The 14,070-nt window shown below is 46.3% G+C and overlaps 1 protein-coding gene across 12 annotated transcripts in view; it reads right to left on the bottom strand.

The window, feature by feature from the left end:
- ZNF516 (zinc finger protein 516) overlaps positions 1-14,070 on the bottom strand; it is a 124,626-nt gene that overhangs the window by 79,476 nt on the left and 31,080 nt on the right. For 6 of the 12 annotated variants that reach the window (XM_049111717.1, XM_049111715.1, XM_025421974.3 and 3 more), the window contains exon 2: positions 11,438-11,622. The exons of the other annotated variants lie outside the window; for them this stretch is intronic. The gene's annotated coding sequence lies outside the window, so the exon portion shown is untranslated. The remainder of the gene's footprint in view (positions 1-11,437; positions 11,623-14,070) is intronic. 12 annotated transcript variants of the gene reach the window in all.

The raw sequence follows: 14,070 nt of genomic DNA, 5'->3' as shown, positions 1-14,070 counted from the left end.
ATTAACCTAAAGATAACTTGTATTATAAAATGTATGAATAAATGTGAGCTCTTGATGCAGAACCAGAGTGATCCATCTTCCAGAGGCATGAATACAAGGAGGGGAGGAGCAAACACGTACGCATTTTAGCTGACACAGGACAACACAGCACCCACACACATACACAAACCACACAACCCCATCGGAACACACTGCTTGCTCATAATGAACCAGTCTTGTCGTCGCGTATTACAAACTTTTTCCGGGGCTGTAATTGGAAACTTGCCAGGCAAGACTATAATTTAATTGTTTATGCATAAAAATGGCTTGCTGATTAGGGTTTTAAAATAGATTTCCAATGGATCACTCCCTGTGTGTGCTTCTCTACTGAGAATGGTCTGAAGCCACTCTTTAAAAATATCTTCTACAGTTTTTGAAATGTCATTTTATAAAACGTAATGTCATCACATTTATTAAAAAAAATAGGTAAAGTTTTTAAGAAAATAAAATTATGTATTCATAACATAAAAAAAAGCAATCCAGTGGAGATGGAGACAGGTGTTAAGAGGCAATATGGAAAAGCTGTGAAAGTAAGACATGCAGCTAAACTTTACCGAGCAATTGTGTGAACACATAAATAAGTTACTAGGTCTAAATCCACAGACGCAAGGTCGCTGTCACACCTTCCACAGATCCTCTCTCCACAGGCCTGCAGAGCACAACTGAAATGAAGGGACTTTCTCAAGACTGTTTGCACTCACTGGATTTGGGATTAATTTACTCTGTGGGTAAATGTTCCAACTAGTAAATCACTTCTCTGAGTGAGGATCCTGGCCCCAGGCAGGGCCCCAGCCCCCTGCCCTCCAGGGATGCCTGCACGAGCAAGCCCTGCACACCTAACATCCCGGACAGACAGAGACAGCCGGACAGCCGAAGGACCTAGAAAGAACCCATGTGCACCCCTGCTGTCTCTGCTAACGGCCCAAGCCCCCTCCTGGGTGAGCGCCTCATGGTCAGCCCCACAGGTCAGCAGCAGGGCCTGTTTAACAAAAGTTTCATCCCAGTTCCTGAGAGCCTACAGGGCCCCGGGCCACTTACAGGAACTTAACAGTTCAAAGGTAAGAAACCACCTTCAGCTCGAGAAAATCCGAAGTCAGAAAGGGAAACATGTCAACACGCAGAAAACAATGTACTGGCAGTACTGCCCAAGCACCAGCAGGACAGGTAGATGTTTCCAGGAGGGCAGGGAGGGACATGATGACCTGAATTGACAGAGTTGGCTCGGTATTTCAGAGAAGTTGAGGCTCCTTCCAGAATGCGGAATGCAGCAGAACTGAGCGGAGAGACCAACTCTCCCGAGGCAGGGACCCAACCAAGAATCCCGATGGTCCCATGTGACCTTGCCTCTCTCCTCCTTCCCACCAACACCCAGTAAACACCGTCGACGGCCTGCTGGCAGGCCATTCAATGCACTGCTGAATCCACGCACCCTGCATCTCAAGCCTAAAGACATTCCAGGTGCAGACCTGGGCCGGCCTGACACATCTGCCCTTCACAGCACTCATGCCCTGAAGATGAGGCCCCAACTCCCCGACGGGACTTACAAGGGCCTGAGCCCCTGTGCTGCTGGGTGTGTGTCCCCCAGACCCCCTCAATGACCGTGAGCTCCTACATGCCCAGGCAGATGCACACTCCCTCTCACCTCTGGGCCTACCATGGTTCTCAGCCCACCTACCCATGTGACATCTCACCTGACCCCTGGTACCCATGCGACTCCATCAGGACCCTCCCCGAGGTCTCTGCATGGCCCCAGCACTACCCTAGCCCACATCTGTACGTGTTACTGTTACTGCTTCTTCGATTGGTCACCTGTATGTTAGAGGACAAGTTTTCCCCCCACGGAATGCCCCGTGCAAGCACAGAGCCAAGCACACCCTGGTCACCGAGGTGCTGTAGCCCGTGAGTTTCAGATCAGACTACCCAAGCTCCAAACTCAGTTATGCCACTCACTCAGATGAGCCGTATGACCCCTGTCTTAATCTCTCTGATCCTCAGTCCACTTCACTTTTTAAATGTAAATGATGGTAATGATAAACTATATAATAGTAATTTTGTGAGCTTTAAATTGATGCATTCTAGGTACAATATTTAACACATGGTAAATGGCTAACATGTTACATATTATTATTAATAACTGTTAGATAAGTAAATGAAATGTCAGTGCGGGACCCAAAGATACCTACTCACTGACAGTGACAATATTCAGTTTAATAAATTCAAAAGGACAAAATAATAGAAGCTTAGGAAACTGAGTTAGAAATCACTAGTGACCCCTATGTGTTCAGTGGGGTCTGATGGGTCCACTACAAAAGGTTACTCAACACAACTCTAAAGACTTCCACCAGCTATAACTACCCACAGCAGACATGCTCAAACACATTCTAGCTCCCAAACTCTTTATAAAAACTAAACTTCAATAAAGACTAAATATTAAATAAGATTTGAGGATTACTATTTTGTTAGATTGGTAATATAGATAATATTCTAATTCTAATAAACTAATAAATTCTTAGGTTTTTTTTGGAAACATTATTAAATATTTTAGAAGTGGTTTACAAAAAAAGAGAAAGGCTAATACATCAAAATGTTAACAACTGCTGGATCTAGATAGTAAGTGTGGGTATTTTTATTTGTCTGATACTAAAACCAGACAAAAACACCACAAAAAAAATGAAAATTATCAACCAATATCCTTGATGAACAGAGATCCAAAAGTCCTCATCAAAATATTAGCAAATGGAATTCAACAATACTTTAAAAGGTTCATTCACCATGATCAAGTAGGATTTATTCCAGGGATATAAGGATGGTTCCACATCCACAAATAAGTCAATGTGATACATATACTGCATTGACAAAATGAAGGATAAAAATCACATGATCATCTCAATACACGTAGAAAAAGCACTTGACAAAATTCAGCATCCATTTATAATAAAAATTCAACAAAGCAGGTATAGAGAGAACAGATTTCAACATAATAAAGGCCATATATGACAAACCCACAATCAACATCATAATCAATGGGGAAAAGCTAAGAGCTTTTCTTCTAAGATCAAGAACAAGACAAAGATTTCCACTCTCTCCACCATTATTCAACCTAGTATTGAAAGTCCTAGCTAGAGCAGTAAGGCAATAAAAAGGAATAAAAGGCATCCGAATCAGAAAGGAAGAAACAAAACTGTCACTATTTGTAGATGACATGATATAAATACAGAAAACTCTAAAGACTCATCAAAAAACTCTTAAACGAACTCATTAGAGTTAAAGGATACAAAACCAATATACAGAAATCTGTGGCATCTCTATATGTTAATTACAAACTATCAGAAAGATAAATTAAGAAATCCCAGGGGCGCCTGGGTAGCTTGGTTGGTTGGACGGCCGACTCTTGGTTTCGACTCAGGTCATGATCTCAAGAGTCGTGAGATCTAGCCCCATGTCAGGTTCCACACTCAGTGCAATCTCTTTAAGATTCCCTCCCTCTGTCCCTCCCCCAATTCATGCATGCGTGCACACACTCTCTCTCTTTCAAATAAATAAATCTTTAAAATAAATAAATAAATAAATCTTTAAAAGAAGAAGAAGAAAGCAATCCCATTTACAATTGCATCAAAAAGAGTAAAATACCTAGGAATAAAGACATGTACACTGAAAATTACAAATGGTTAGATACAAATTTAAAAATATCCTATACTCATTGATCACAAGAATATTGCTAAAGCATCAATATCACCCATAGCAATCTACACATTCAATGTAATCCCTATCAAAATTCCAATGGCATTTTTCAAAGAACTAGAACAAATAACTCTAAAATTTGTATGGAATCCAAAAGACCCCAAATAGCCAAAGCAATCCTGAGAAAGAATAAAGCTGGTGGCATCATTCTCCCTATACTACAAAGCTATAATAATCAAAACAATATGGTATTGGCATAAAAACAGATACACCGACCAAAGGAACAGACTTGAGAACCCAGAAATAAGCCCACATGTATACAGACCATTAATTTACAACAAAGGCGCCAAGGACATACAATGGTGAAAGCAGTGTCTTCAATAAATGGTGTCGGGAAGAGTGGGAAGCCACACGCAAGAGAATGCAACTAGTCCGCTATCTTACCATACACAAAGATTAACTCAAAACGGATTAAAGACTTGAATGTAAGACTTGAAACCATGAAACTCCTAGAAGAAAACATAGAAAGCTCCATGACATTGGTGTTAGCAGTGTGCTTGTGAATCTGACTCCAAAGGCAAGGGAAATAAAAGCAAAAATAAACATGTGGGAGCACAATGAATGAAGAAGCTTCTGCACAGAGAAGGAAACAATCACCGAAACAAAAAGGCAACCTATTAAGAAAAGATATTTGCAAATCATATATCCAACAAGGGGTTAATATTCAAAATATATAAAGAATTCCTACAACTCAACAATTTAAAAAACAACCTGATTTAAAAATGGGAAGAAGAAAAATAAGAAGAATAAGGAAAAAAAAAAAAAGAAAAAAAAAAGGAAAAAATGGGAAGAAGAGCTGAAGAGGCATTTTTCCAAAGACATACACAGATGGTCAACAGGCACAGGAAACGGTGTTCAACATCACTAATTATTAGAAAATTACAAATCAAAACCACAACGAGATATCACCTCATACCTGTTAGAATGGCAATTATCAAAAAGACAAGAAATAACAAGTGTTGGAGAAAAGGGAACCCTTGTACACTGTCAGTGGGAATATCAAACCATATGGAGAGTTCTGAAAAAAATTAGAACTATGATATGATCCAGCTATTCCATTGCTAGGTGTCTACCCTACATGAAGAAAACAAAAAAACTAATTCAAAAAGATACGTGCACCGCCCCCTCCATGTTCACGCAGCACTATTGACAGTAACCAACATTTGGAAGCAACCTCAGCACCCATCGAGGGATGAATGGGTCAAGAGGATGTGTGGTGCATATACACACACACAATGGAATACAACTCGGCCGTGAAGGATGGAATCTCGCCGCATGCACTAACACAGGTGGACCTTCAGAGATGAGGCCAAGTGAAGTAAGTCAGGCGAACAAAGACAAATACCATATGATTCCACTCACATACAGAATCTGAAAAAAATAAGACAGTATTAAAACAAACTCATAGATACAGAGAAGAGATCAGTAGTGACTCCAGGGTGAGCGAAATGGGGGTCACTGTGCGCGGACAGATGGCGACTCGTCTTTTGGTAGCAATCACAGTGCAGTGTACGCAGATGTCAAATTATAATGTTGTACACCTTATGTGTGCATCGTGTTATATCCCAATCGCACCTCATAAAAAAACAGAATGTTGGAATATTATTCAGTCAAAAGTAAACAAATGTAAATGAAGCACCTCTACATCATTTTGTTTTTTACTGTTAATTGCTGGAGACTCTATGTATGTTTCTTTGTCTTCCTGTTTTCATGGGTTTTTGGAAGTTTTTCACAAAAGAAGTTTAAAAAGATTTACTCCCACTTGCAACCCCAGTAAAGAACACAATTCAAAGAGTGGCTCTGGGGAAGCCTGGTGGGCCTTCCCCCTCCTGCCTTTTCTTTCCCTCCCCTCCCCCGCACTCCTCCCCCCATTCAGGTCCTGGAGGAAGATCAGAGAGCTCTGAGGAATACAGTTTGAGAACACTACCTTTTGTTGATTCTAGAATTGAAAGAGAAAAAGAAAAAAAAGAAAAGAAAAGAAAAGAAAAAAAGAAAAGAAAAAGAAAAGAAAGAAAAGAAAGAAACGAAAAGAAAAGAAAAGAAAAGAAAAGAAAAGAAAAGAAAAGAAAAGAAAAGAAAAGAAAAGAAAAGAAAAAAGGAAGGGAAGGGAAGGGAAGGGAAGGGAAGGGAAGGGAAGGGAGAAAGGAAGAAAGGAAGAAAGGAAGAAAGAAAAAGAAGGAAGGAAGGAAGGAAGGAAGGAAGGAAGGAAGGAAGGAAGGAAGGAAGGAAGGAGAAAAGAGAGAGAGAAAGGAAGAAAGGAAAGAAAGGAAAGGAAAGGAAAGGAAAGGAAAGGAAAGGAAAGGAAAGGAAAGGAAAGGAAAGGAAAGGAAAGGAAAGGAAAGAAGAAAGAAAGAAGAAAAGATCGATCATCTGAGTAGTAAACTGTTTGGATGAAAAGTAGTATTTTAAGAGACTGCTTGCTGATGCTTCAGAGGCTTGCCCAGAGACACTCAGGAATCCACGCCAAGCTGGGTCACAGCCTTCCTGCAGACAGCACAGTGGCTTTCCAGCCACATGAACTAACCCCAGCTGGTTCCTGGGACTCACAGTGACCCTTTCCACCGCTTCCCAGGGCAAAAAAAAAAAAAAAAACAGTCATACAGCTGAGTTTTCTTTCCCACATTTTAACCAATCATTTTCTAACCAGTTAAATATGGCATCGCCAGGGGAAAAAGGTAAAATTCCCTGTATTTTTAAACAGTAAGCACAGCTCTAACTCTACAGGAAATCTTGCCATTCTGCTCTGTGAAATAAATCCACCAATGGATTCTGTACTTAACTGATTTCCCTAAAACTATCACAGATAATTCTATCAACATCTTATGCAGCACAAACAACCCAAAGGCTGATTTTCAAGTAACGTCTAATATTTTGAGTAATTTGCATAACAAAACAACTCTGCAAGTTTCTTTAAACCCACCCAAGCTGGACAGGAGGCATACAGAGGGTCCAAGGGGCTCCTGGAGAACTGGAAGAGGCCTCTCCTACTCTGAGCTGAGAGTTTTCAGTTTAGGGAAGCAGAACCTGAAGCCTGTCCTGTTTTTCAAAGAAGTCTCCAGTTGGGTACTTGTTCAGTTCTGGTTCATCAGTTAACCGTATCATGCTAGTAAGAAGTAGGTCTGCTCTCCTGGGCACCCAGGGGTCACTCGTCTTGCCTCCCTGGTCACCTTCAGGGTGGGGGCTGGGTTCCGGGGAGGGAGGCAGGATTGGCCTGAGTAAGGGAAGAGTTGGTGAAATCTGAAAAGTCTCAGGGAGGCCGGGAGGATGCCCTTACAAAGAAAACAGTTCTCAGCACACAGCTCAGGATATTTACGGGAGTATTATGGCTCCAAGAGGCAAGTCATAAAATAAAAAGAATGAGTCTCCGGCCTGGCCTGGCCTGGCGGTGCACGTCTGAAGGCGAGGCCCCTGGCGGGCAGGACTCGCTGCAGGGCAAGCCCAGCACATGGGCCCCAGTGGGTGCTGGGCCACTTGGCTCGGTACACTGCCCGTCTGTTCGCCCGAAGACAATGACAGGGGCTCTACTCCTTACACTATAGTATTATGGGCAGGAATTCAAATACATCATTAACATCGTGCACAGGCTTATCTACTGCAGAGACAAAACGCCCATTCTTTGAACAAATGGGGTGAAGTCCCACAACAATGAGGAGTTCCTCTCTGCATACACCAATCTGGCCCACATGAACAATCCCAGGCTTATAGTCCGCAGCCCAGTCCGAGCCACTGCATGAAGTGATGCATTCACTGCTCCGAGTAAGGACCGTCGCTGACAAGGCCTTGAGGCTGCCTGGCTCAGGCCAATCAATAATCCATTATGAGCAAACTACATTTCCACTCTAATAAGAAGAAATGAATAAAGGGCCACCAGAATCAGCGGCATTCACAAGGAGCCCCACCCCACCTCCCCCACAAGGGGAAGGAGGACACAAACCCACTATCCTGGGGCCTAAGGAACACACAACCGCCCACGGGTACGGCAAGTCTGTGTCCCAAGAACAATGTGCCGGACGTTTCTGCCAAAGGCCCTTGTTTTCAAGGTGAGTCTCAAACATGCTTTGTTCAGCACGGAAGGCAGGAGACCAGACCCTCAGGGCCACGAGGACGAAATCCCATTTTCTCAAACAACAAAGGTTTCCTGTGAATTCTCTAGCACCCAACACAGCAAGCAAGAGCCCACATACTCGGTAGTCCCCAAATGTAGTTAACTGTCTCTGATAAGGCTTTACTACGCAAACTCCGAGGCCTTGTGGCCAGACTCACTGCAACCCTGTAGCTCAGGCCCAGGCTGCAGCCACCGGCTCCATGCACAGCACAAACGACTGCTCCCACCTCACTGTGACTGCGAGGAGGCTCCCTTTTATGAAGTTGTTTACCACAATCTGTCAAACACCCAAATAAACTCCTGGTCCTGAAAAGAGAGATTCCATCATCACCTCCCAAGAGAAGGTGGAAATAGAAGCACACCGTTCACAACGGTATGCCCAGACAGTTCCAAAAGAAAATATGAGTTAACATCAGTATAAACGCTGCCCATAGGTCCTTTTACTAAACTAGAAAGACCGGCAGTCAAATCTTACCTTATGGGAGATGAAAAAAGCAGATGAACACAATCTAATTATTGATTACATGCAGGAAAGCCCAAGAATAGATGGGGGAGGATATGGGGGTCTTCCCTCCCCAGTCATTAATAACATATCCAGAAAAATCCAAAGTAGTCATGGAGACTTTAATAAGAGGCATCCATGTGAAAATAAGCAGGGGCTGGATGTTTTAATACCAAAAAGAAAGAAGCATGCTTTTCCTAGTTCTTTTTCCTTTGCTCTCCAAAATCAACACATCCCTGTCGCTGGCTATTTACTATGTCCAAGTCTCATAGGATGTAGTGACTTTATCAATCTATTTGTCCCTAAAAAAGTGAACTTCTCTAAACTGGAAAAACAAAAAAAAGGAAAAAGGAAAGAAAAAGGAGGAAAAAAATGAAAAATAACAGGAGCCAGAGCTTGCTCTGTAAGGTTCTGATCAATGTCCGGCTGGACCCCTGGCTGGCCGCGAATATCGGGGCCCTGAGGGCACATGCAGTCCTGGAACCCCACAGCCACTGCCAGTACAGCTACTGATCCAGTCAACCTTTCCATCAAGAGCTCACATCCCCCAAACTGGGCGCGCGGGTGAAGTCTGCAGCCACCAGAGGCTGCTCAGCATTTTACAAAAATAGAGAGTAAATCATTCGCTTCACTACATGAACCACAAAAGCCGTCAAGTTTTTATGTTGACTTTTTTTCCATGCTGCATCAAGGGGATGAAAGCCTAAGTTCTGATCAATTCAGAAGTGCTGAAAACATGGGGGATACCAGAGAAAAATCAAGACTCATAAATTTCTGGTTTTAAAACAAACCTGGAAGACAAGAAGGCTTTAGTAAACTGCAAGGGAAAAAAAATATATCCCATTTACAAGCAGAGGATAAGTTTTTACTGAGCGTAAACCCCAAAGTGTAGAAACGATAACCTAGTCAGTGCCTGGCAGAAATTTTTTTTAACAGAAATTGTCAACTGTGAAAATAAAATAATCCCGTGTAGAAACTTGCCATGTTTTCTCAGTAGGTGACACTTCCTGGTCTACTGGACGTAGCTTTCTGAAATCTGTGTCAGTGGACTGTAAACCATATTTTAACAGAAGTAAGTTCCTATAAATGAACTGTATTTTACTCCATGGAAACCAAGAACAAAAGACAGTACTTGCCCCCCAACACATTCACATTGACCTATTTTTCCAGACTTTTACCTAAAACCAACATTTTTCTCCCAGCCTAAGAACACAGTCTGCAATGAATACCTATCGAACATTATCGCCTTCCTCTCTGCTTTTTGTGAACAGCCGTCAAATAAAGAACTGTGCCCAAGAATACAAAGAGAGATAATTATGTGCAGTAAACCATAAAACATTCTGTTAAACATTACCTTCCGAGGTAGTGCTGTTTAGCAGAGAAGCCAGCCCACCAAAAAAATCCCTTCTTTAAGAGCACACACTGAGAAATAAACATTCCGTGATCAATTTTACTGAATTCTAAGCAACAGCACACCAAACGTTTTCTGTAAAGATACCCTGGACTGAGCTGCTTTTGGTAGGACGGCAGAAAGGCATGCCGCCCGCGCAAGAAATTATTTAAGACCCTGTTTGCCCTTGTGCGGACACCAATCGATACTTTAGGAGGATCAAAATTAGAAACGGACAGATCTTCCCCAAATGCGTTAGAATCTAAAGCACATACAGGGTAACCAGCTTAAATTTTCCAGATCCATTACTGCCAATAACTACTGTAACATGACCTAGTTTATCTCCAACACACAACGCACCTTTGAGAGCAGCTGGATATTTCAGCCTCTTAAGGAGAGCGATCTGTCAGAGAATGTTTACAAAGAGCAATTCTTGACAAGAACATGATGTCACATCGCCCTAGGATTTATCCTGCATCGCTTGTCTAAAAATATATTTTCAAGCACACTTAATGACACATCCCTGCAAGTTCTAACTTCTGATATCTTCAGACCATGTCTACCTTTCTTGCAAGGAACAAAAAAAAAAAAGGATAAACACGCAAAATACCACGTTAACTCCCCATAAGAATGGTATTGTGTTATTCGGCTACAGAATTGAAGGAAAGGCCATGTGTGAAGCGATCGTGGAGGAACTCCAAGAAATGGGGGCGGGATGCTTTCGAAGCCAGAACATCTTATCCACCAACAGCTTTGGGGGAAAAGTGAAGGTAGATAAAGATACAACCCAGCTCGCTTTCGGATCTCAGAGCCCGGGGGCCCCCTGGGGAGGGAGATTCGGGGTGGCCGCAGGCATCTCTGCCCTGGGCCCCGGGCAGGACCATCAGGGGATAGAGCGCAGTGCTTTATTTAAGGGGCACAGTAGTGTCTCTGTGGCTCACTGCAGCAGGGTCCTCCTTCTCTGTCCCTTCGGCCCCCACCCCGCCACTCCACCACTCCAACACCCAGCAGCACGACACGCACCAGGTCCCCCAGCCAGGGGTCCAGTGCCTCGGGGGGACGGCAGGCACTGCCAAGGGACAGACCAAGGTTCTAGGGGTGTGCGGGCCCAGCGAGGGAGCCGAGCGCACAGCTGGGTGTGGACCCGGGACGGGGTCGGGGGCCCTGCTCCTGCGTCTAGGGACAGTGCCATCCACACTGGGGACCCTGGCTCCTGAAAATGACTCCAGAATTCAAGTTTATGGAGACAAACTCTGGAAATGCCAACTTGGTGGAAGGGGCAGCTCCTCGTAAACATCCTGTTTCGACACGCACGATGCACATGACACACACGACACACGCAACACACACGTCAACAGGAGTCGGTGGCACGGAGATGCCACGTCACAGCACACCTGTGCTGCAGGAGCGGATCCCTCGTGAGCAAGACCTCCCCAAGGGGGAGAGCAAACAGTGGAAGGTGTGCAGTTCACCCGCCAAATAGCCAAGTACTGGAAAAATAAAATAGAATTGCTTTAAAGTGTGTTTCCAACTCAATTATCTGAATGAACTCCTTTCCGTTACTTCACAGTCACGATGAAGGAGCGGAGCCCCTTCCGGTGCCCAGCTCCCCCACAACAACGGCCTCCTGCCCCGGGGGGGAAGGGCAGGGCCCACCCACCTGAGATGCTGTCAAGGCAGGTAAGGACAGGGTGACTCCTCCCTCCTCTCACGGGGACAAGAGAGGCTCACGTTGGCTCTGCTCCTCGCCAGACTCCCGGGGTGCTGACCCCGTCCACGCGCCACTTCTCCCACCTTTCCGGAGGGGTCCCGGGCACCCGTGCCTCTTCGGGGAAGTGTGGATTACTGTTTGAGAAATGCAGGCAAAGAGCTAAGTATAGCTGAGACCTTCCTCGACTAAGGGCCCCCCTCAAAAAATTGTCCCTCTCTGACTCATAAATAACGAAGAGCAACCGGGTCATGCACAGAACCAAACCCCACTCCTGGGGCTGCGTCCACACCCAGGCGTGAGCTCCGGGCAGGTCGGCCCCTGGAGCCTCCGTGGGCAGCACCGCCCCCGCCCCACGGCCTCCGGCCTCTCACCCCGTGGGCAGCACACATCACAGTTCGGGTCACCGCCCGCGGCCAGGCCCCCACCCCGCCCCAGAGTGAGCAGGCAGCACCTCACCTCCTCAAGCCATCAAAGCTGACCCTCAGGGCTCCAGACCTGGTTTAAATGGCGCCACCGCATATTTTTACCCATTTGATGCAATGCACAGGCTCCATCCACTGATTCACGGGTGGGGTGGGGGGGGGGTGGATGACAAATACGGAAATACGAATTTCTCGGCTCTTCCCTTAACATCAGGACGGGCCGTTCACATACACGTACACTGCAAATCACCTTCCATGTCTAACTTACACCAAGTTCTGTTTCTTGATTTTTTTTTTTTCCTGAAATCAGTCTGTTGCGCTCACCGTGCCTGGGCACGGAGCACCGGAGGCTTGGCGGGTCAGGCGCACGGTGCTGGCTGTTAATTGTGCAACAGTGCAAGCCACGGAAAGGGAGAGGAGCACCAGGCGCACTCGACGCGTCGTGCCACCCAGGGAAGCTGACAGGGCTCATGGGAAGGCCCCCCAGCCCGGCCGGTAGGACACCACACACAGCAAAGAGACACAGACTCTCACACATTTATAGGCGCGCACACGTCCAACCACGTACATGTGGCAAAGAACAAACATCTGCCTAAGATCCTCGCATGTCCACCTCCTTCTTCGTAGGCTCTCGGAAAGTGGCTGCAGGACCCGTCCGGGATCGTCAAGCTGCTTCTCAGGCGGAACCTCCTGGTGTTTTACGTGAACACACAACACGTGCTCTCTTGGGTAATGACCACCTTCTCCGGGCATGCTAAAGTCTCCCAAGGGAAACTGTACTAAAGAGAGGCCCTGCATAAGCATCAGGGGACCTTTCCACATTAGGACAAGAGTCAAACTCTGCTTTCAGGGGAGATCCGCAGGCTCTGATGTAGAGCCGAGGGTAGAAGGTTCTGGAAAAAGCAAACTTTTTCCTTGTTTTCAAACACAGATCTGCTCCTTTCGGGAGATGCCGATCCAGTCTTGCCTTCTAATGGAGTAATTCCCACCAGGGTCACACTCTGAAAGCACAGCTTCCCTAGGAAACACATGGAAAATAGCACTCTGCTTCGCAGGGGGGGAGCCGCTCACCTGCTGTCAAGCCTCTACGGGCCTCACAGCTTGTTTGAAATGAAATCTGCGCCTAGGAAACGCCTAGCCAGCGTGCTGCGAGCACCGCGGCCGCCTGTGTGCCCACACTGGCTTCCTCAGGATGCACACAGTAGCAATAACTCACTTTGGCCAAGCTGGATGTGTGGCCCTGTCTCTGCAGGGGCCACGCTCCTACAGAGAAGCCTCCAGAACAGAATCTCAGTCACATTGTTCTAGAGGTTCCCGGTTTTCTTGGCAGCACGCGCACTGGCAGCACACCCACCCACCGGGCACAGACCCTCACCCCACGCACGCCTCTTGTCACAGAGGGGCACCCCGAGGAGGGGCCTGAGCACACCGAGGGGGTGGCTGGGTGCACATGAGCAGTTCCTGCCCGACGCCTGCAGAGGACACCGGTTCTCTCGCTTGGTTTTTCTGGAAGGGGCAGAAAGGATTTTTCAGGCCCACTGGACTCCAGTGGCCAGCGATGGTTCACAGCGGCCACAGAACCAGGGAGAGACAGCTCTTCTAAGAGGTAGCTGTCCCCACCACAGCAGGCCCCGTCTTTCTATGCAGCAGGTAACTGCCGGCATCCTCCGGGGATCGGCCGTGGCATGTCCAGCTCTCTGTGCCGCCGCAAACCAGAAACAGGAGCGCTGGTCCGGCATGCGGCAACGTGTGCACAAAGCCACCTGCGGCCTCCTCACCAGCCAGGGGACCCAGGGTGCCTGGGAACCAACTGTTTGAGACCACCCTATGTCTTACGGCATTTAAAGGAGATTTAGGTGGAGTCATTCGCCACATACGGTCCCACAGTTGCCAGAAATGTACTCAAAGGACGTTTGCAGACTTGTATTCCAAACGTAGAGTAAGAAAATGTACATAAAGTCCTTAGAACAGTGCCCGGGCCATAAGGGGCACTTGGCAAGGGGAGGTGCCCCTCCCCTGAGGCCCCAATTCCGAGGTTCAGTAGCAGTGTGAATGATCACACAGAAGCACCTGGGACCCAGTACCCGCTCACCACCCCACACAGGAGCAGCTCCTGCTACGGGAGTCCCAAGGCCCGCATCCTAGGTCTGCTTACTTGGG

Source organism: Canis lupus, chromosome 1 (assembly GCF_003254725.2).
Source record: "Canis lupus dingo isolate Sandy chromosome 1, ASM325472v2, whole genome shotgun sequence".
NCBI classification, from domain to species: Eukaryota; Metazoa; Chordata; class Mammalia; order Carnivora; family Canidae; genus Canis; species Canis lupus.
Note: the sequence above shows the minus strand (reverse complement) of the source record. Positions and strands in the feature narration are given on the sequence as shown.